The sequence below is a fragment of the Equus przewalskii genome, chromosome 3, assembly GCF_037783145.1.
Source record: "Equus przewalskii isolate Varuska chromosome 3, EquPr2, whole genome shotgun sequence".
Classification (NCBI taxonomy): Eukaryota; Metazoa; Chordata; class Mammalia; order Perissodactyla; family Equidae; genus Equus; species Equus przewalskii.
Window position 1 is genome coordinate 111,084,479 of NC_091833.1, and position 22,000 is coordinate 111,106,478.

General features: G+C 38.9%; 1 protein-coding gene and 1 long non-coding RNA gene across 2 annotated transcripts in view; both read right to left on the reverse strand.

Moving 5' to 3' along the window:
* LOC139082627 (uncharacterized) overlaps positions 1-22,000 on the reverse strand; it is a 97,114-nt gene that overhangs the window by 39,079 nt on the left and 36,035 nt on the right. The gene's annotated exons all lie outside the window — the stretch shown is intronic.
* LOC139082379 (uncharacterized) lies at positions 19,434-20,061 on the reverse strand. Its single transcript, XR_011538307.1, has 2 exons — positions 19,942-20,061; positions 19,434-19,845 (listed from the first exon to the last, which is right to left on the reverse strand). It is a non-coding gene; the product is annotated as an uncharacterized lncRNA (long non-coding RNA).

Consider the following 22,000-nt stretch of genomic DNA (forward strand, 5'->3'; position numbering starts at 1 on the left):
TATATCAAAAGTTCTTAAAAGAGGCCCCCGAAAATTATAAACACTATGTAACTGTTAACTGTTTTGATTGTTATAATTTAAAAGTGTTTAGGCACATAGTTAATTCCTGATAAATATTAACTGCATCATTTTCCCCTCTAAGCAGTAGAAAACCCAAACTAAATCTCTTGCCTTTGCTTCATATGTAGCATGAGCAGGAAAGGAGGCAACTTGAAGGAAAGATTGTTGGTCTGCATGCCTCGCCTATTTACACACAGAACTTCTGGAAAATATTTCTTGCCTAATTCCTAAATATGACTAGACAACACAGAAACACCAGAAATGTGAAGAAACCACAATGGAGAAAGACCAAGATTAACTAATCGGGAAATAAAGACCCTAAGAGAAATAGATTGTTCTAACCAGGAAACAGATTCCAATTAGCATCCTGACACAAATATAAGGAACTATTGCTTTAAGAAAACAAAAATTAGTTGCATGAAAAAGAAACCATAAGATAACAAAAACAGTTCTTGGAGTTAAAGAATATATATGGAAGATAAAATTAAAGGGAAAAATATACAATGGTTGAAGATAAATTCAAAGAAATAGCACAGAACTTAGAGTGAAAAGGATAGAAAAAAATTTGAGAGAAAAGATGAGAGACAATCTAGTAAGCCCAGCATTGGACTGAAAGGAATTCTGGAAAGGAGTAATAGTGATGAGAGAGGGAATGATACTGCTGAAGAAATAATACAAGAAAAGTTTCCTGAACTGAAGGAAATAGAATCCTCAAAAGAAAAGGGTCCAAATCATGAGATGCAACTACACATACATTAGAGTTGCCAATGTTAGAAAATAAATAAACAAAAATGGAAAATACTACGTGCTGGTGAGGTTGCACACCAACTGGTACTCTCACATATTGTTGGTGGGAAACATAAAGGTAGGTTTACTTTGGAAAACAAGTTGGCAATATCATATAAAGTTAAACATTTAATTACCATCTGACCCAAGAATCTTAATCCTAGTTAATTACCCCAGAAAAGTGAAAAATATGGCCACAGAAAAACATCTAAGTAAATGTTCATAGAAGCTTTATTTATATGATATCAAAAAGCAACCCAAATGACCAGAAATTCCTCAATTGGTAATCGGATAAACAAGTTGTGGCTCATCCAAACAATAGAATATTATAGCAACCAAAGGAACAAATTCCTGATATATTCAACAGCATGGATAAATCTGAAAAGTATTATGCTAACTTAAAAAAGTGACACACAAAAGCCTACATACTATTTGATTCCATTTATGTGACATTCTTAAAAAGGAAAAACAACAGAGACAAAAGCAAAGAGAACCTGGAGACAGAAATACCAAAGGCTGGAGATTAAAGATTGAGGATTAAGAAGGGTCAGAACAGCTATAATTAAGAAGACAGGAAACAGCAAGTGTTGAAGAGGATATGGAGAGAAGAAAACTCTCATACAGTGCTGGTGGGAGTGCAAACTGGTGCAGCCACAATAGAAACAGTATAGATATTCTTCAAAAAATTAAGAATAGAATTACCATCCAATCTGGCTATTCCACTGCTGAGTATTTATCTGAAGAACATGAAAACACGAATGTGTAAAGATACATGTACCCTTATGTTCACTGCAGCATTATTCACAATAGCCAAGACTTGGAAGAAACCTAAGTGCCCATCAAGGAACAAATGGATAAAGAAGATGTGATATATACACAATGGAATACTACTTAGCAAGAAGAAATGATGACATCTGGCCATTTGTGACAATATGGATAGAACTGGAGAGTATTATGCTAAGCAAAATAAGTCAGAGGGAGGAAGTCAAATACCATAGGATCTCACTCATAAGTAGAAGATAAAAATAACAACAAACAATCAAATAGAGACAGAGATTGGATTGTTGGTTACCAGAGGAGAAGAGGTGGGGAGAAGGAGGGTGAAAGGGATGATTAGGCACATGTGTGCGGTGATGGATTATAATTAGTCTTTGGGTGGTGAACATGATGTAATCTACACAGGAATCAAAATATAATGATGTATACCTGAAATTTATATAATGTTATAAACCAATGTTACCACAATAACAACAACAAAAAAAATTTAAAGTGCCATGGGGACTGGTTCACCATAACCAAAAGTGATTTAGGAACATGTCAGCAAAAACAGTCCCAAGAAAACTGAGAATATAGCGAGCTGAACTAGGGAATGATGGAATATTCTATATAGGGTCTACCTACAAAAAAGCACCTAAATTCATTTTATTAAATATTTATTGAATACTTTTACTTTGAATTTATTCCATTATATGTTTATAGTGCTTAATAATGCACTTCATAAGGCACCTGTGATAAAACAATAATTAAAGCCAACATAGTCTCTGCTCTCAAAAAAAAAAAGAGGGACTGGAGACAGAAATGCCAGAAGCTGGAGATGAAGGATTGGAGATTAAGAAGAGCCATGAAGTGCTGGAAGTATCTTATATCTTGATATGGTGGTGAATTTATAATAGTATATGTTTGTGAAAACTTATCTAAATATACTTCAAAAGAATGGATAGAATTACTTGTGAATTCCTCTTCAATAAATCTGAACTCAATAAAAAGAAAAAGGCCTACTCAATGAAAAGCAAGAGAACTCTATAAAAGGCCTACGTTAGATATGTCATTAAGAAACTTCAGGAATGGTGTCAGCAAGATGGTGGAGTAGAAAGCCCTGAATGCTCCTTCCCCTTACAAACACATCAGTTCAGCAACAATTCATAGACAAATTCTCTTTGTGAGAAATCCAGAAACTAATCAAAAGGTTATTGCACCCCAGGAAAATGTTAAACCAGATTCACAGAGGCCAGTAGGGAGAATCAGGACACCCTTTCACCAGAGGCCCTACCCCTGGCACAGCACCATATGATAAGATATTTCTCCAGAATAGATAATGTGTTAGGTCACAAAATAAATCTTCACAAATTTAAGAAGATTGAAATTATACCAAGTATTTTTTCTGACCACGATGGATTAAAAATAGAAATTAATAGCAGAAGGAAAACTGAAAAAATCATAATTATGTGGAAATTAAACTCACACACTTGAACAACCATAGAATCAAAGAATAAATCAAAAAGAAAATAGAAAATACTTTGAGACTGAGGAAAATGAAAACACAACATACCAAAACTTATGGGATGCATCAAAAGGAGTATTAAGAGGGAAGTTCATAGCAATAAATGCCAACATTAAAAAAGAAGAAAGATCTCAAATGAACTACCTAAATTTACATCTAAAGGAATTATAAAAAGAAGAACAAATTAAACCCAAATTTATCAGAAGGAAAGAAACAACAAAACTTCAGGCAGTAATAAGTGAGATAAAAAATAGAAAAACAATAGCAAAAATCAACAAAATGAAGAGTTGGTTTTCTGAAAAGATAAACAGAATTGACAAATCCTTAGCTAGACTAAGGAAAAAAAGGGAGAAGACTCAAATAAACAAAGTTAGAAATGAAAGAAGAGATTATTACAACTGATGCCACAGAAATAAAAAGGATCCCAAGAGACTACTGTGAACAACTACATGCCAACAAACTCAATAACCTAGAAGAAATAAATTCCTAGAAACATACAAGCTACTAAAACTAAATCGTGAAGAAACAGAAAGTCTGAACAAACTTATCAGCAGTGTGGAAATTGAATCTGTAATCGAAAACCTCCCAGGAAAGATAACCCTAGGGCCATGTGGCTTCATGGGTGAATTTTATCAAACATGTAAAGAACTAATGTCAATCCCTCTCAAATTCTTCCAAAAAACTTAAGGGAAAGAAACATTTCTAAAATCATTTTATGGGCCCAGGAATACTCCAATACTAAAGCCAGGAAAAGACACTACAAGAAAAGAAAACTACAGGTCAATATCCCTGATGAATATAGATGCAAAAATCCTCAAACTATATCCAACAGCATATTAAAAGAATCACACACCATGACAAAGTGAAATTTATCACTGGGATGCAAGAATGATTCAACATACAAAAATTAATGTGATATACCACATTAAACAGAAGAAAGAATAGAAATCACCTTATTGTCCCAATAGATGCAGAAAAAGGATCTGACAAAATTCAACCCCCTTTCGTGATAAAAACCCTCAACAAACTAGAAATAGAAGGAAATTACCCCACCAAAATAAAGGCCATATATGACAAGCCCAGAGCTAACATCATACACAATGACAAAAGATTGAAAGCTTTTCCTCTAAGGCCAGGAATGAAGCAAGGATGCCCTCTCCTACCTTGTCTATTCAACATTGTACTGGAAGTCATAGCTGGAAAATTAGACAAGCAAAAGAAAGAAAGGGACAGGAATCAGAAAGGAAGAAATAAAATTGTCCCTCTTTGCAGATGACCTCATCTTATATACAGAAAACTGAAGACTCCATTAAAAAAAAAAAAGACTCTGAGAAGTAATAAACAAATTCAGTAAACTTACTGGATACAAAATCAACGTACAAAAATTAGTTGCATTTCTGTACACTAACAACAGATTTCTGAAAAAAAATTAGGAAAACAATCCCATTTACATTAGTACCAGAAGGATAAAGTACTTAGGAATGACACTCTGTTCATGGATTGGAAGACGTAACATTGTTAACACGTCCATTCTCCCCAAGGTGATCCGCAGATTCAGTGCAATCGCATTATAATCCCAAAAACACTTTTTACAGAATTAGCAAAAACAATTCTAAACTTCCTGTGGAGCAACAAAAGACCATCAACAACTAAACTGATCCTGGGAACAACAAACTTGGAGGCATCATGTTTCTTGATTTCAAAATGTATCACAAAGCTACAGTAACCAAAACAGCATAACACTGGAATAAGGACAGCCATACAGAAGTGTGGAACAGAACAGAGAGGCCAAAATAGATCCATGCATCTATGGTCAACTGATCTTTTACAAGGGTTCCTATAATATACAACGGGGAAAGGATGGTCTCTTCAACAAATAGTTTTGGCAAAACTGGATATCCACATGCAAAACAATTAAATGGGACCCTTACCCTATACCATTCACAAAAAATCAACTGAAAACGGATTAAAGACTTGGAACAGCAAAATTCCTAGAGGAAAACATAGGAGGATTCTTCAAGATATTTGTATTGATTTCATGGTTATGGCACTGAAACCACAGGAACAAAACCAAAAATAAACAAATGGGATTAGTTCAAACTTAAATCTTCGCGGCAAAGGAAAAAATCAGCAGAGTAAAAAGGAAATCTATGGAATGGGAGAAAATATTTGCAAACCGTATGTCTTAGACTGTTCAGGATGCTAAAATGAAATGCCACAGACTGGGTAATTAAATTGATTTCTCACAGTTCTAGAGGCTGGAAGTCTAAGATCATGGTGCCAGCATAGTCAGGTGAGCGCCCTGTTCTTGGTCACAAATTTCTCATTGTATCTTCACATGGCAGAAGGGGCTAGAGAACTCTCTGAGGTCTCTTTTATAAGAGCATTAATGGGATTATATAACCTAATATAACCTCTCATAACCTAAGCATCTCCCAAAGGCCCCACTCCTAAAATCATCACGTTGGGCATTAAGATTTCAATGTAAGAATTTGAAGGGACACCAACAATCAGACCACAGCACATACATCTGATAAGGAGTTAATCTCCAAAATATATGAGGAGCTCCTACAACTTAACTATGAAAAAAAAAAAATCCAAAAAAACCACACCTAATAATTTGATTTTAAAATGGGCTAAGGACTTAACTAGACATTTCTCCAAAGAAGACGTGCAAATGGTCAACAGGTAAGTGAAAAAGATTGCTAATCATCAGGACAATATAAATCAAAACCACCATGAAATAGAACCTAATACCTGTCAGAATGGCTATTATCAAAAAAACAAAGACAAGTGTCAGCAAGTGTGTGGAGAAATTGGAACCCTTGCACACTGTTGATGGGAATGCAAAATGCTGCAGCCTCTATAGAAAACAGTATGGAGGTTCCTCAAAAGATTAAAAGTAGAACTATCATATGATCCAGCAATCTCACTTTGGTATTTATTTGAAAGAACTGAAATCAGGATCTTGAAGGAATATTCACACTCTTATGTTCATTGCAGCACTATTCACAATAGCCAAGATCTAGAAACAGATTCAAAGTGTGTTTATAGACAAATGGATAAAGAAAATATGAGGGGGGGGGTATGTGCGTGTGTATGTACATATATATATATATACACAATGGAATACTATTCATCCTTTAAAAAGAAGGAAATCCTGCAATATGCGATAACACAAATGAACCGTGAAGACATTATGCTAAGTGAAAAAAGCCAGCCACAGAAAGGCAAATGCTGCATGATTCCACTTATAGGACGTATCTAAAATACTCAAATTTATAGAATCAAAGAGTGGAATGGTGGTTGTCAGGAGCTGAGGGGAGGTGGATATAGAAAGTTACTAATCAAGAGGCATAAAATTTCAGTTAAACAAGATGAACAAGCTCTAGAGATGTGCTGTACAACATTGTACCTATGGTCAACAATACTGTATTACATATTTAAAATTTTGTGAATAGAGTAGATCGCATGCTGTGTTCTTACCACAATAAAATAAAATTCAAAAAAAGAAATTTCAGAACACTAATGACTAAACACAGGGCCTGCAAACTTATATAGAGAAAAATAGGTTATCTACAAAGAAATAAAGGTGAGAGCATCCTCAGACACATCAGGAACACTGGATGTCAGAAAACAATAAGGAAAGGATGTTAAAGATAGGAGGGAAAAATAACTTTCCAATTCAGAATTTCATATGTAGCCAAACTGTTAGGACCAATAAGAGTGAATGAAGTTTGTAACCCACATACTCACCCTTTGGAAGTTACTTGAGAACATACAACAGCAAAAATGAAAGTAGAAACTGAGAGGAAGACATGGCTTCCAGGAAGGGGGGAATTTAACCCAAGACAGCAGTAAAGGGAAGCCCAGAGAATAGGTGCTATGAAGCCACTTTAGGGAACAAACAGTCTGGATTCAATGAGGATGACAGAAAGAAAGATCCAGAGGAAAAAAGGATTAATCAGAGTAAGAAGAATGCTTGATAGTATAGAATGAGAGGGGTGACATCACCAGATGGTAACACAGTTCATTCCTGACTTCACCCCCCCTCACAAGAAGAATAACTAAAAACTATTCGCGGACAAGACAACACTGAGAAAACCCTAGAACTTGGGGGTGAGGCTGAAGCACCCCTTCACCAAGAAACTGAGAAGGATTGGGCATAAGCTAAGAGCACAATTTTCAAGAAATCTTTAAAAAGAAAAGCCATTGAAAACTTTCAGAAAAACAAGACTGTATAAGGATATCATGATCCATATTTGAAGCAACTGTGTAATATTGGAACAGAAACTCAGTCAGCTTCAAGAGGAACATTCAAGTGGATTCCAAGCACATGGATATTCTTCATATATATCCATACACAACATCGGGAACAGGACAAGACGGAAGATGCTTCGATTTAGAGAGGTAAATGAAAAATGATGCTGAAATCACATAAAACAAGTGCTCAAATTCACTCAGACAACTCACTGAGTTAGGAAATGAAACTGAGCAGAATTACATGTTTGTAAAACAAAAATTAAATCTGAGTAATTGCTATAGGAAATTGATCTTATGTGTAGGAGTTAACGTTTCTTCTTTTGTTATCAAAATGTAAGCAAGGCGCATAAACTAAATTAAACAAGAAATTGTGTAGAATTAAAACGAGGATTTGCTGGATATGATAAAAACTTTGGAAAGCATAAACATTACACGTTTCCCCACTTCCCCCGTCATTCAAGTTAAATTATTACACAGGAAAAAGGGTCGCGTTTACCCCTGAGCCTGGGTCCTCCCTCACTCCTCCCTACCTCGGCACGCAGCACTGTCCTTCTTAGCATAACACAGTGTGAGACACTCATCTTAGCAAGATCTTCATTTACCGACGTTACTCACTGCCAGCTGGCGCTGATTCTGCGAGTACACATATGCTCTTTTTTCAAAAATGTCTAGCCTGGTCTCAAGGTATCATATTGGCCCACCAGAATGAAGATTATTTTAAGACCAGAGAAAGTTTCCTTTTCTTTATTAAATTCTTTAAGAGAGATCTATTCTACTCGAAAATAAAATTCTTACTGAATTAACTAGGTTTGCTGGTCTACAGTACTTTTCACATGTGTCTAGATCATATATATCATGTTCCTCCATTCACCTGAATAGTGTATATCCCAATAGTCATCTCAGGTAAGGCAGATGAAGGAGAAATTTGCCTAAAATGCCATAGTTCACTTATTCAGCCATCCATCAGTCATGCAACCTTTAGGGATTGAGTACCTAATGTATGCCAGGCATGGTGCTGCATATGGGCACACAGTAGCAAGTGGATCCTTATGTGATGAGATTTGTTTTTGGAAAAACTCACAGTTGGCTGCATGGTCAACAGGCTAGAGGGTAAAAGAGGACACAGTAGAAGGAGATTGGATGCCTAATTGACAGATGATGAAATGTGTAAAACCCATGGGACCTGATGTTGAGGGAGAGGAAGAAGGAGGTATCAAGGACACCTCCTAGGTGTCAAACTTCTTACCTGGATGATGTTCTAAGGAGAGCTTCTAACAACAATCATGTTGGGTACCGAAGAAAATCCTTTTTCAGGAAATCCCCGAAAAGCCTCTCCTTGGGCTGGGGTATTGCCACAGGCACTTGGTTTATCTCAAGAGTTTCCATGCTCATAAATTCATTCAACTTCAAGACTGCCTAATCACACTCTTGTATTTTAAGCTTATTATGGAAGAAATTCAAACCACATGAGTGTTTGTCTATAAGCCAAAATTTGCTCAAGATAAGCCAGTAGTAACAAGTTCACTTCAGGCCTACTTGCTCTTTAACATCTTTGATCTTTGATGATTTAAGGGAGAAGGTGGCTAACAAACATCCAAGAGTTCTTTCCAGATGGAAAACGAGGATTTTTCTTTTTCTGATTTCCCCTTAAACTTGTCATTATTTGGTAGAGGTAGTCAAAATAAACACATTATGCTTCAAAGGAGCCAGCACATAAGAGCCCAGATAACAGTGAGATGAATCTACTTGTCTCAGTAGACACACACTCTGAACACAGACGTTCAGGAAATGAAGAGTGGGCACTAGTGATAATGTATTGCATCATTTCTTTGACCTCAAGATGAAAGCAAACAGGAGAAGCAAAATGTGCCACTCACCAGGCTGTAAAAATGGAACGTGCCACACAGCTCTGATCTATCATATGAATTCTGTCTTTGCCAGAAATATGGAGCATATTCATCAGGACGCCAGCTATTCCTTGCCCTGTCTATGTGTCCTTGTGAAAGAGGGATGAAATTAAGGAATAGGAAAGAAGGGTTTTAAATTTAATTTAATTTAGCTAATATATCAAGTCATATTCATTGAGCTATTCCAATCTTCTGAAAGGACAAAGAAAAATGAACACTTGGTTTTCACTGTGACAAACTTTGGATGTGTCTCTTTACTACTGCTCACAGCAAACTTGAGAGGATGAAACTATGTTCCCCATTTTCAGATGAGGAAAACAGAGTTTGGCAAGGTTATGGAACTTGCCCAAGGTCACATAGGTAGGATTTACTAGGGCCAGGACCTACATCCAAATCTAATTCTAAAGTTCACGTGGTACTCTAAATCTCAGTAGTAGATGCTCTATAAATACAAAGCTGTATGACTACAACAAGTGTAAATAAAACAGTACAAGAATGGTAGAACATGGCTCACATTTGAATGCTAACCCAATGATGCTTAGTGTAAAGCTAGGAGATTTCACAGGTGAAAACCCAGGAATGCATAGTGAAAGGCGTTTGTTCTTTGGAATCAGACAGACCCCAGTCCTAGTCTCAACTCACCTTTACTTGCCCTGTGACCTTGAGCAAAGTGCATACCCTCTTAGCTGTAGATTCCTCACATACAAAGTAAAGTTTTCCCCATTTCAGAGTTTTCGTGAGGATTAAATGAGATGATGTGATTAAATTATCTGACAGTGTGTCTGGTACAAAGCATCTCTCCCCAAATTATCAATTTCATGTCACTAAAGTTAGAGACACTGTGAGATGGAGAAACTGAAAAGGAATTCACCAACCAAGTTAGTATCTAAATGACGAGTTGTAAGAGTTCACGTGATAAAGTTAGTTATAGACCCACCTATATGTATGTACATAAACATACACATATGTGCACATTTGAGTTTTATATTTGCTAAAGAATAAGTTCGTTTCAAAACCCTACTATAGTTATACCTGTCAGAGACCTAGTTATCTAGTGCTTTACCAGAAAAAAAAATGTAAATTTCCTATTAGTGTCACCAGCTCGATGGGTGATGCACACATGGACATTTCCAGGTCAAGTCCCAGGACAAATGAGTGTAAACTCAGCAACTGGAAAAACATGATAGCCAGCTTCAAAATTCTTGTGATCACAAAATTGACACTCAAACACAGTCTTTCAGGGAAAGAGGTCATCTCTAGTTAGGTAAAAGCTATTCTCCATTTAAAAAGCAATAAATTCCAAAAAAAAAATAACTAAAAGTGATAAATTCTAATTATAAATTTTAGAATATACCAAACAAAGAAAAGGGCAATCCTAGTGCTCCCAAGAAATATTCCCTCTTCCTGTAATGGTTGTTATGCCGAGTTTGTTTACATTGTTATAATTTTATTATAGAGACTCTGCCATTTTACCCAGGCTTTTCCTTCAACAGCACAAAGGAATTTTTAAGATTGGTTAAATCTCTGAAAACAGACTGCACTATACAGAATATCCTACTAACCAGCTCTGTGTCCTTGAGCGGGATGCTCAACTTCTTTAAGCCTCAAATGTTCACACACAAAGTGAGAATAATAACAACTGCCACCTTATTATAGGACTGTGTGAGGATAAAGTGAGATGATCCATGTAAAACTCTTAGCAGAGTACTCGGTAGAAAGTAAGAACTCAATACAATTATTATTAGTTATAGCTAGGAGGACTTTTTGCAATTGCAAATGACAAAAAAAATTTTTTTCCACTGACTTCGGCAAACGGAAGCACATTTACTTTTGAAATGGAAAGTCCAGATGTAGACTTGGCCAGAGGCTCAGTCAATAAGGCGAGCCTTACTCAGAGACAGTCTCTGCCCATCGGGTAGCAAGATGGCTGCAGTGCTGCAGGTGCTAGCCTGGCTCCCCCAACTCCAAGGCCAGCAGACAGAACCTCTTTCTGTTTGCGCCTGCACAGGTCCCAGGATTCCTTTGGATTGGACCAACTTAGGTCACTTACACACTCAAAACAATGATTGCTTCTGGGGGAATTCAACACTTTGATTGGCTAGTTGTGGTAGGCTGATTGATGGCCCTCCAAGGCTGTCCATAATCCCAAGAACCCATGAATGTGATATCTTATGTGGCAAAAAGGACTTCGCAGACATGATTAAATTAAGGATCTTAAGATGGGAAGATTATCCTGCATGACCTGGGTAGGCCCCATGTAATCATAAGGGTCCTTATAAGAGGCAGGCTGGAGGGCCAGAGGTCAGGCAATGTGACAATGGAATCAGAGATTAGAATACTATGGCCGGAAGCCAAGGAGTGCCAGCGGGCTGTACAAGCTGGAAGTGACAAGGAACATATCTCCTCCTGGGGCCTCCCAAAGGAACCAGCCCTGCCTGCTTTTACACTCTGATTTCAACCCCATGAGAACCATTTTGGACTTCTGACCTCCAGAACTGTAAACCATTAAGTTTGTGGTAATTTATTACAGTCACACCAAGAAAACAAATACCTCAGTCTTGGGTCACAATCCCCGCCCCCCTGGGGTGGGGGGTGGGGCTCAGATCGCATGGAGGAGAATGGAGGAGGAATACCTCTCCAAAAGGAAAACAAGGATTCTGTTATTAGATGAGAATGAGTATTGGGGCAAAAGTCCACAACATCCACATATCAAAATTGGCTTTGTTGCTGAAGCGTTTTGCTATTGTTATTTTTTTTTAATTCTGCATAAACAACATTACAATATCTAAATACATTCTTTTTTTAAATTTTATTTATTTATTTTTTTCTTCTTCTTCTCCCCAAAGCCCCCCAGTACGTAGTTGTATATTCTACATGTAGGTCCTTCTGGTTGTGCCATGTGGAACACCACCTCAGCATGGCCTGACGAGCTGTGCCATGTGCCCAGGATCCAAACTGGTGAAACCCCGGGACACCAAAGTGGAGTGCATGAACGTAACCTCTCAGCCATGCAGCTGGCCCTATACAATAGCTGAATACATTCTTGAGTAGCTTTGTCACCTTCTGTACTTGCACATTGGATCCTTGAAAAGAGGTATCTTTTTTGTTCATCCTGAACATGCATGATGTTAGGATAACAATAAGTTGGGGGTGACCTATATAGCAAGTTGGCGTGTTGTTTTCCTATTAGTATCGATCACATCACATAAAGGTATCTGATAATAGTAATGAACATGGTCAGACAAATGCAAAACAAACTCAGTTATGTCACTTTAAGTGCTGGGCCTCCTTCTTTCACTAACAGGCTTGTTTATCTTCAACACTGCTTTCCTCCTTTGCCTCTTGGGCTGCATAGAGGCAGGAATTGAATGAACAAAGTGAGCTTAAAGCCACCTTCTGGTTTCATGATTCTATAGGTCACTCTATGGTAGTGGCACTGATTGCGAGGGAAGCTCAGTGTCTCCTTTGGGACATGAGGAGCTTGCGGGAGGGTTGAAGGGTTCTGAGTTTGGGAGTGTTAGGATAATATTAAAAATAAAGCTTGTCAAGAGGCCAGAAGCACTCAATTTCAGGGCTAACTGCACCATCCCCCAGTTTTCTCTTCTAGGTAGTGAAAGAAGAGTGTGACGGACTCCATAGCTAGCACAGTAGAGGAGGTTCTTAGTGAGGAAATGGGCTGGGAAAAGGTTATCTTTCTGAGAGTGGTGAAAGTTGTATATTAAAATCATCTGGGAGATTTTCTTTAATTGAAAATTGAACAATCTCAGAGCCCCTCATCCAAATTAATTCTGAATATCAGAATTCAAGGTAGAAGGCCTTGGATAATGTGATGAAAAGTCTTGCAGGTGATTTTGATACATCCCCATTCTCCAAGGCCACTCCTGAGAATCAGGGTCTAGATTATATTTAACTTCTTTTTCAGTTCTCTGTCTTGATTCTGACTTACCACTCTATGCACTGTTTTTCCATGTAAAGGAACTCAGTGGACACTGGAGAAAGATGTGGAACTACCACCACCAGCCTACTTTCTACCTACTGCCCTTTTCTAGGCCAGAGTGTAGACAGGGCTCTGTGCCACCAGGCATGTCCAGGATTCAGAGCACTATCCCAGCCCTGAAACAAACTCAGCCTGACAGGCTTAGGTGACAGAGGCTGCCCCAGGCCTCAAAGGTAGAATCCTGAGTTTCCCAGACAAATACATACAAGTGAGAAGTCAAATTCTGCAGCACAACCTGCCGTCTCCCATAGTGAGATCCTGGGCACTACAAAATATGGCAGGTTCAGAAACTCAATTTTCCCTGACAGTTCAGCATCAGGCTCTGACAAGACAAGCTGCTTCATTATCTGCCTGGGAAAGAGGAACAAACAATTTTGTTGAGTCAGTAATAGTTGATGCGGGTAAATGCTTTATCCAGGGAAATGTTTGTCATCTAGCGCCATGTTGGGCCGTTAACAAGTCATTTCCAGGACTGCTCTAGAAATGAAACCATCTTTATTTGACATGGTGTCATTACCACTATTTGTTACCCCAACCAAACATTCAAATCATTGAGGGATTGAGTAATTCAGCAAATGAGAAGAAACTAGAAAGCTAAATATAAAGAGCAATTGGGCCATAGGAAATCTCTGCTTCATCGAAGACATTAACTTTTTAAAGGAAGGATAATTTAAAAATTAGAAGACAATGTCATGATTTTTATAAGAAAAGCAGAGGTCGAAAGAGCTATATTGAGTGATTATGTCAAAAACTGTTCTGGGGCCGGCCCCCTGGCCAAGTAGCTAAGTTCACGCCCTCCACTTCTGCAGCCCAGGGTTTCGCTTGTTTGAATCCTGGGTGCGGACACGGCACCGTTCATCAGGCCAAGCTGAGGTGGCATCCCACATGCCACAACTGGAAGGACCCACAACTAAAAATATACAACTATGTACTGGAGGGCTTTGGGGAGAAAAAAAAGGAAAAACAAAATCTTTAAAAAAAGCCAAACAAACTCTGCTATATCCTATTAATCTTAACAACAAAACTTAGCACTGTGTTGATTTTATAGATGAAAATGTTGAGGACCAAAAAGCCAGAAAGCATTAAGTAAAATGATTTCCCCAAGTTCTCCTGGTGTATAAGTGGGAAGAAGAAACATTTCTTCCCTTTCTAGCACAACCTTGGTATGTCTCTTGGTTTAAACTGAAGAATATTTGCACTCCCATGCAAAACACTCTGTGGGCTCTTTCCTCACAGAGTTGAGGAAATGGTGGTGTCTAGAGCAGAGCCTTAGTCATAACCATCAGACACCCTGTGCCTGACCACAGGCTTATCTGGGACTCTTTGACAAGTCATATACATGATTAGGGACTTTTGCTTCCTTCCCCTTGCAAGAGAGAAATCTACATCAAATTGGGCAAAGTAAAAGAGAATTTGGTGGATGCATTTTGAGGCATATGAAAAGGGATAAATAACCTAATGGGAGAAATGTAGAGTCTTTCAGAAAACTGGAACCAGTGCTCAGAAGGCTGCCAGGATACATTCTCTCTCTCAATCTCTACCTTCTTTGTTTCTATGGTCTCTGCATCACCCTCACTGTCTTGCCACAGACTGGTTTACTCCATGTACCAGGAAACCTGTCTCCTAACCTCTGGAGAGCAAGTCGTCCACGTTCATTCCAGTCACAGATTCAGAAATCAGCTCGCCTTGTGTTGGGCACCCACCCTTGGACAATCACCTGAGGCCAGATAGGTAGCTCAGACAGGCAGGGTAGCTCCTATGCTGACAACACAAATCAAGTGGAAAAAGAGAACTTTCCAGAACAGGGAGGCTACTGGGCTGGCAATACCATTGACATCCAGGGCATAATAGAGGTGCACAGCCACAAGGTAAGGGAGAAGCTTCCTGGAAGTCTATTGTAAATATTTCAATGTCCCAGGAACTCTGTTACATTTTCAAACTCCAAGTAGGTGGTTGTCAAGACTTCAGAGCATGCACACACTCACTTACTCATTCCTCAGACATTTACTGGTGCTAAAATAGAAGGAAAAATAAGAATAAGATATGATCCCTACCCTCAGAGTTTACTGCCTGCCGGGGAAACAGACAAGTATACTAATGATGTCAGTATTGTGAGCCGAGTATATTAATGAAGGTCCATAGAGGGCAGTGTTTTTCATGCTGTATGTTGAGACCCATTGGCAGGTCATTAAATCAATTTAGTGGGCCTCAGACAGCATTTTAAAAAAAGAAATAAAACAGACCAGAATATATCAGTGTACATTGCACAGCAGTAAAGATGCAAGGATCTGGTGAAACGATTGGGTTTCAATTGTGTGGGAGGCTGTGTATGTGTAGGTTTATACAACCAAGTCATGATGTAAAATACATTTCTTACTTTGGGCCATTGTCAAGAATCTTTGAAAGACACTGATATGATATGAGCAGGAACACAGAGAAGAGACATCTAAACAAGACTAGGAGGAGGTAGAAGAGGAAGAGGTTTCTGAAGAAGAGAGCTCTTAATCTGAATCTTGGAGAAAAGGCAGTGATTCCAAGAGGGAGGGCAGCTGTGAAAAAGGCACAGAGAATTGAGAAAGCAGGGCAGATTGATGAAGCCTTGTGGCAGAAAGCTGTTGGAAGATGGCTCATGCATTACAGTTTGATTCCTCAAGCCACTATCCCAGGACTGAGAGCTGAGGGTGTAGAATGGAGAGATGGGGCACATTCTTATAATTGAAAATACAAAGTCATGAGTGACAATGCTATTATTAGAATAAAATGCTATAGGGGCCAGCCCTGTGGCAAGTGGTTAAGCTCACGCCCTCCATTTCGGCAGCCCAGGGTTTCCCGGGTTTGGATCCTGGGCACGGACATGGCACCACTCACTACGTCATGCTGAGGTGGCGTCCCACATGGCACAACTAGAAGGACCCACAACTGAAAATACAACTATGTACCAGGGGGCTTTGGGGAAAAAAAAGGAAAAATAAAATCTTAAAAAAAAGAATAAAATGCTATAAAAGTTTAGAAATGTCAAAGGTTGCTTTTGCTTAGAGAAGCAGAGAAAGCTTCATGAAGGAGGGACCATTTTTGAGTCATCTATGAATACCTTATGGGTTTGGCACAGGGATCAATAGTTTGTTTGTGTGGTTGAGTTTGGTGAGTTAGGTGAGGAAAGAAGGAAACCTTCCCAGAAAATTTCAGAACCAAAGAGGAAGAGGAGACAGAATAAGCAATACCCCCACTCCACAAGGAGGCTGACTTAAACCAATTGTAGTAGCTCTTTAAGCGAGTTTGAGATACAATACCAAATAAAATTTAATTCCCTATATGACACTCAAATATGTGCATTGGAGGGAGGCAGTCTAGCATCATAGCTAAGAGGCTAAGACCTGCAATCAGGCTGCCAGGGTTCAAACTTACTTGCTATGTGATGTTGGTATGGTTACCTAACCTTTCTGTGCTTCTGCATTCTCATGGGTAAAACTGATATCTACAGTAGCAGCCATGGACGTGTGTTGCCCAGATCTTCTTCAAGAAAGAACTTGTTCCGCTGAGAGTAGTGTCGTTAGCTACCAGCCTTCTGCTGCAGCATCACTGGGATCCACTGCAGAATACAAGCTGAGGTCATGCTCATCCCAGGAGCTCTTAGTCAATGACAGAGCATGAAGGGAATACTAGGGCCTGGATATTTGTCTAAAGTGAGATTCTGTTAAAAGGCAAGCTTTGCTTTGGATATTCCCCCTTGGGTTTGCCAAGACTTCGTCAAAGCTGCATCGTTGTCAGAGGCTCGCTCTACCCAATCCTGCTTCCTCCAAACTCTTCCCTTTCAGAGGTGTCAGATCTGCTTTGTGGTCCGAAGCCGTTTCTCACGCAATCCTGCTTCCTTACTCTTTATCTTTCACACGCAAAATGCCCAAGAAGCCTTTTGCACTGTCTGACCATCTCTTTCCCTGAATGGACACAATACCTAAGTATTGGCTGCCCAGGTCTCAGTCTTTGAACTGTTACTCTTTCTACACTCATTTCATAGATGAGCTCACTTAGTTTCTAGAGTTTTAATGCCATCTCTTTATTGAAGACTCTCAAATTTGTGACTCCAGCTCTTGAGCAGTCTTCTAAACTCCAAACACTTATATCCAATTTCTATTTAACGTCTCTGTCAGCTTTCCAATGGGAACTGAAGACTTAATGTGTCCAAGTCTAAACTCTTGATCTTTTCTCCTAAATCTGTCCCTTCTTCAGTCTTTTCCATCTCAGTAAATAACAATTCTATATTTATAGTTGCTGAGGGCAAACACTTTGGTGTCATCCTTATTTCTCTTTCCCTCATAGCACGCATCCAATCCATCAGCAAATCCTGTGGGTTCCACCTAAGAATACATACTGAAACTGACCAGTTCTCATCACCTGCACCAGTACAACGCTGTTTCAGGCCACCATGTCCCCTTCTCTGGATTATTACAATAGCCCCGTATTTGGACTTCCTGTCTCTACCTTTGACCCACTCACTCTATTCTCAACACAGAAAACAGAGTACTCTTTTAAAATGTAAACCAGATCATGTCATTTTCATCTCAAAATCCTCCAACAGCATCTCCTGTCACTCAGAATAAAGCCTTAATCCTCAAAATAACCTATAAGACCCCATGTCATCTGGCCCCGCCTTCAGCGTCCCCTTGTTCACTCAGGTCTTTTATTCTCACTACACTGACTTCACTGCTGACCCCCAAATTCTCCAACATGCTCCCACCTTGGAATTTTGTACGCCTTATTCCCTTTGCCTGGAATATCTCTCCCCCAGATATCTGACTCTCTCTCTTACCTCGTTCATGTTTCTGTTCACACATCCCTCATTGGTGATGCCTTCCTTGAGATCTCTGTGCAAAATTGTATGCCCCAGCCTTCCCATTTCCCTTCTCTGCTGTACCTGTTTATAACTCTCTTAACATCTAGCATAATTGATTTTTGTCTTATTTCTCTGCTCTTCTCCACTAGGATATAAGTTCCAGGAGGGTGAAATTTTACACTTATTTTATTCCCTACAGTATCCTTAATACCTATTTGAATGTCTTGTATGTGGCAGAAACCCAATAACTGTCTGGTGTACAAATAAGTGAATTAGGATAATAAAAGTGCTGACATCATACAGGGGTTGTGATCTCTGCTAACTGATGTAAATTACTTAATACAGTGCCTGGCACGTAGAAGCAGTCAACAACTATGAGTTTGTGTTAATAATATTAACAATTCTTAGTCACTGCTGCCTTATGTAAGGTGGACACTTAAATGCTGGTCTCCATGCTGGGGATAAAATTTGACAGCAATGATTAGATGGGGGGCCACGGAATCAAGATGTCTCTCTATAAAACTATTTGTTGAGATTCCTTAAGAGAAAACTTTAGGATAATACATCCCATGTAGGTGAAAATTACTACAATTCACCCACAAAATGAGAGCTCTAAATAGTTTACTATATTCCTAACAAACGTTTGTACCATAAAGACTGCACAGTAGATTTCTAGGGTAAATGTCACTCTCTTCTCGATCACGTGAACAATTTTAGCCAGGTGTAACTGAAAGACAAGACTCTGGTTTGGTTTGCCTGGATCTCCTCTTTCATTGCCTAAGTCTTGGGACTATGTCCATTTTTTCAATAAATAGTTTTGGAGTGCCTGCTATGTCAAGGCAGTCTGATTGGCAAGGGAGATTCAGCAGCTAATGAGACAGGTTTCATTCCTGCTTTCATAGAGCTGACACTTTATTAGGGAAGAGGGATAATTAACTAAGGAATTACAGCAGGTAAGTATTAGAATAGTGGAAGTACAGGATGACAGAAGCAAGTAACTTAGCTTGAGTGGGAAAGAAAATGGGGAAGCTCACTCTTTGCTTCTCAGAAGAGGTGATGTTTAAGATGACGTGTGAAATTATCCTGGTAAAGATTTAAAGAAAAGCAACTTCTGGCATAGAAGTTATCCTGGTAAAGAGAAGGATGGTTCCAGGCAGATGGGAAATATGTAAAATGGCTTGGAGCCTGGAGAGAACATGAGGCCTCAAAATCTTGGAAGTTCTGGAAGGTGTTCTTGAAGGCAAAACAAGGCTTATCTGCTGTGTCACATGAGTGGCTTTTCCCTAATGAATAGTTTCTCAGACTCTATTAGTAATTGCAGAAAATCTTTAATCTTTCTTTAATACATGCTCAAAGTTAATTTTAAATATTAATAAAGATTTTATTTTTCTACAGTACACTCTGAATATGTCTCTTGATCACTTCTAGACCCCAGCTAAGATTCTCTCTCTGTCATCATGACCCTGCATTTCTCTGCCTCACTCAATTATTCCAAGAGCCCACAGCTGGCCTTGAGCTTTGTGCTGACGTTGTGGCTGGGCTGAAGTATACGCTTTGTCCTCCTCCTCTTCATGAAAAGAGTAACCTGCTGCTGGAGGCAGAGCTGAACATAGATCCTGAATGTAGGCATGACGTGGGAGCCTCGATGCTTCCTTCCACTACCAAGCCCGAAACAGGCTGCTCTACAGGGCACTGGATACACTGGCCCATCCCAGGAAATCTACAGCACAAATGAAGAGATGAGGCAGGTAAATATAAAAAGACAATTAACAACACAATGGAAAATGTGAACTCCGTGAGATGATAAGTGGGTTACCCAAAGAGTGTAATAGGAAATCAAGAGAGACAGGGGCCATCACAATCAGGAAAGGCATCGCTGAGCAATAACAATTTGAACTGGATCGTGAAGGAGTAGGATTCTGGTAGATGATAACAGCTGGATAGTCCAACACAGAGGGAGGCAGGGTCAGGTAGGGGACAGAGAGGCAGTGGAGAGAGAATAAGTAAGGAAAGATTTTAGAAACTGCTGTTACTGTTCTGGGGCTCAGAAGAGACTCTCTTGAACCCAGCAATCTCTCTGTTTGCAAACTTACACTCATTCATTCACTCAAATGGGCATGCAGTTATTATACACCTAGGATTCTGCAAGCTTATAGGATAAGATTTTAAATCAAACCAAGGAAATAAAAAACATTTAAAGAGTAAAGGCATGATTCATAATAGTCAGCTCTTTTACAGTTTGAGCTATTTAAGTTTGAAACTCAAGAAATTACATGTTTAAGTGCCTTAGCAGTCTTGAGTTGACTTTTAATTAACCTCTTTTGCCTTTTCTCATCTAGGAAAATTGAAAAATATTTTTATAGTCCAACAGAAACTTACCTTATAAAAGAATTACGCAAATTTGAAAGTCACTTATAATAATCTTTCAAAACATGATGTTTGCAGCTAAATGAAGCCAAATTGTATTTATTCCTTATCAGTCTTAGTTATCTTGGTATCTCTCTCTTATTAATAAGATTCAGACAAAGCCTAGCCTCCCAGTGCAAAGAAAAAGTGAAAACCACAGTGATTTAAAAATGATTTTCTCTAATCAAGCCACATCTCATTATTCATGATTCCTTTTTTTAGATTTTAATGTTTGCAGATGCTTTTTGTGGGAAAGATATTTAAAACATGTCCTCCCAAGTGTGCACCCACCTCTTCGTGCAGATTATTCTTCCTCTGTCCTTCTGGGTTGGAGGGGAGGATTTATTTATTCAGCTTAACCTGAATCTTAGCAAAGAAAAAGAGGGCATTCCCTTTTCTTTATACCACCCCCTTTTCAAAAGAACAATAATAGGTTTGCCTAAAAACAGATACAGAGGCTGTGCTATTCAATTTTCATTTTTATGATGGTAAGTGGAGTCACCTAGCCTTCTTGGCACCCTAAATAATGAGGTTCTTACACCTCCCATGATGACTGGTCACCAAAAAGGATTCCCTATTGTTTCAGTCTGGGTAGGCTAGGCCGTGCTGCAGTAACAAATAAACTTTATGATCATGGCGGCTTAGCACAGCAGAAGTTGATTTCTTCCACACACTGAGTCTAACGCGGTTTGCCTGGGATGCTCCTCCATCCAGTGACTCAGGGATCCAAGCTCTCTTCATCTTATAATATAGCCTCCTTAACATGTCACTTCTAAGGTCACTTGAGCCTGGCGAGAGAGAGGAAAGAAGCACACCAGCTTGTAACTGCCTCAGCCTGGAAGTAACATGTGTTATTCTGTTTCAGATTCATTGTCCAGAAGGAGTCACTTGGCCTCAACCTAATAGCAAGGCAGAGTGGAAATGAGGGAGAATGCATGGAATATTTGGTGAGAATTAACCATCTCTGCCTCAGTTACATGATTAGCTACATTTTGTTCTATGCTAAGCCAAGTCCAGAAGAAGCACTAGGAGAATGGAGAATTTCAGCACATTAAAATCATTGTCCAGAAGTAACCAGGCATACAAAGTATACACGTTCTGGAGACAGAGCACACTTATTGCCTGGCTTGCCACCTTCCAGCAATAAGAACTTCGGCAAATCCCACCCTCTGAGCCTCAATGTCTTCATCTGTAAAATGGAAAGAATACAAACATAGCAAGGCAGTTGGGAGGATTAGAAGAAATGACTGGGAAAGATCTGGAAAAGTGACTAGCAAAGACTATGTTTTAAAAGTAGCAATTATTATTATTGTGTTTTAGTGATAATAATAAAATGATGATATCATTATCATTATGCAAAATAATTAGTTTGTTATATTCAATTTACCAAAAATAATGAGAACAATTTTGAAATGCAAGCATCTCTGAGACTTCCTAGGGGAGTTCCAAATCAGCTTTGACCCTGCATT